The sequence below is a fragment of the Oppia nitens genome, unplaced genomic scaffold (genome assembly GCF_028296485.1).
Source record: "Oppia nitens isolate AA-2021 unplaced genomic scaffold, nextdenovo-longstitch-racon4-pilon3 scaffold12_pilon_pilon_pilon, whole genome shotgun sequence".
In the NCBI taxonomy this organism is placed as follows: domain Eukaryota; kingdom Metazoa; phylum Arthropoda; class Arachnida; order Sarcoptiformes; family Oppiidae; genus Oppia; species Oppia nitens.
Genome location: NW_026533191.1, coordinates 2,570,794 through 2,573,338, shown reverse-complemented (window position 1 = coordinate 2,573,338; position 2,545 = coordinate 2,570,794).

Genomic DNA, 2,545 nt, shown 5'->3' with positions numbered 1-2,545 from the left:
TATATAATGTATATATAACTTAATGTACAATAATATATATATATATATAAATATAATTACTAAAACATTATTAAATATAATTTTTATTATAATGTGTACTAATGTTTTACTGTGATATTATTTATTATATATTTTATAATTTATATATATATATCATTAATTTATATATATATATCATTAATTTATAATCATTATTAATCAAAATTTAGTATAATTTTTGCTAGTATTTAATATACAGTTCAAATATTATACCAGAAAAAATTTATGAAAAGTTTATGATATACTGTAATAATATATTGTTTATTTTTTGCTGTTTGTCTAATGTATTATATAATTATATCTATATTAAATATTATAATATTTATATATTAATATTATTAAATAATTTATTATTATTAATATATAGATTAGCATATAATATTTTTTAAAAATCAATAAACGTTATATCAATTATATTATTATAATATATATATTAAAAGTATTGTACATTTTGTATATATATAATATTTTTTTTAAACTTATAAAATTAATTATTTTTTTAAGAACTAGTGATTATTAATAAAAAGATATTTTTTATTTTAATTTTGTTTTATATGAATATATATTTTCTAGTTTTCTAGAAAAATCTCAAACAATTTCTAAACAAACTTTTATTATAACTGTTTTTTTGTGTGTATTATTTCAAAAAAAAATTGTAAATCTATTGAACAATGAAAGCAACAAATAATATTTGCATAAAGGAAACGATAAAATAAAGATAAATTGTTTGAAAAAATAATTTATTATTATTATTAGTTTACATTGAATAAAAAAACTATATGTTATTCAAAAAAAAGTTACATTTTTATAAACTATATATTATTTAAGTTACTGTATATTCAAAACTAAATTAGATTTAAATTAGTTTATTATAGTTTATATATATATATATAAATTTGTAAATTTATTTTATAAGTTTATTAAAACAACAATAATAATAATAAAATTACTTAACATTAATTTTTCATAAATAATTATCATATCATAAAATAATATTTATTTCTACACAAGCATAACAACTAATAAAATTTTTAACATAAAAAACAAATAAATATAAATGTTAAAAACTAAACCCATATAAAGTATAATATAAAATAATATTTATATATATATATACTTATCTATTTTTATTTTATTTTTATTTGCTATTTATTTTAATCTTAAAACATTTCACTTTATACTTATATATATATATATATATAATATTACTGTAGTATATATACTGTATATACAGTAAATTCAGTTTAAAAATACAGTAATAACATGATGGGAGACGAAAAAAAATCATAAATAAATTTATATATAAAAATATTTTATGTGTGTTTATACTGTATTTAATTTAATGCATCTCTCTCTCTCTCTCTCTCTCTCTCTCTCTCTCTCTCTCTCTCTCTCTCTCTCTCTCTCTCTCTCTCTCTCTCTCTCTCTCTCTCTCTCTCTCTCTCTCTCTCTCTCTCTCTCTCTCTCTCTCTCTATCACCAAATGTTTTGACACATAAACTTAGGCAAGCGTTAAAAATCTGGACATTTATATTATAATAGTAATAGTATTTCTATACTAAAGGTTTACTATTACTGAGTATATACCGTATAAATATATATATGATATATAATGTGTTGAAGAGGCATAAAAGCATACATGTGCCTAAATGCACATACACATTGTGACACATATACACACATACATACATACACACAAACATACATATAGATGCACATAGATATTAACCAACACACACACACACACAAATATTTAGGGATTTAATTTATGGTATTAACTAACTGTGCGCCAGTAAACTAATGGATGTCCTCAATATACTATATATACAATATATATAATTTATATTATATTAACACAATATATACCAGAATATTCTGTTATAATATATATTGTATTTATACAGTGAATATCACACATAATAACCACAAATAGGAATTGGGTAATAATAATAATATAAAAAATGAAATTAAAAAATACCATGGTATATAATACAATAATAATAATAATAATAATAATAATACATTGCATACTAACAATAAATTAATGTCTGGATATATTTATTGATATATATATATATATATATATATATATAATGTATTATAGTGTATATGTTTTATTTATGGTCCAATAAACTTCAATAACCAAACAATATTTTTTCTATTTGTTATTGCAATTATTATTATTATTTTTTTATTAATAATATTATTATTTTTCATAGGCTCTTAATATATCTTATATATTTATACTGTATAAGTATATATATAATATATTTAATACATTTATAGGCAATGTACAGTGATGATAACATAGTGATATATATATATATATATACAGTATATACAGTATAATATAAATCCACAATATATATACTGTATATGGAAAAAAATAAAACAAAAAAAACTTATAATTGGATGAAATTTTTTTGTTGTTTTTGTATAGTGTGTTTGGTTTATGTTATTATTATTATCACTCCTATTATTATTGTTGTTGTTTTTTTGGGTACATA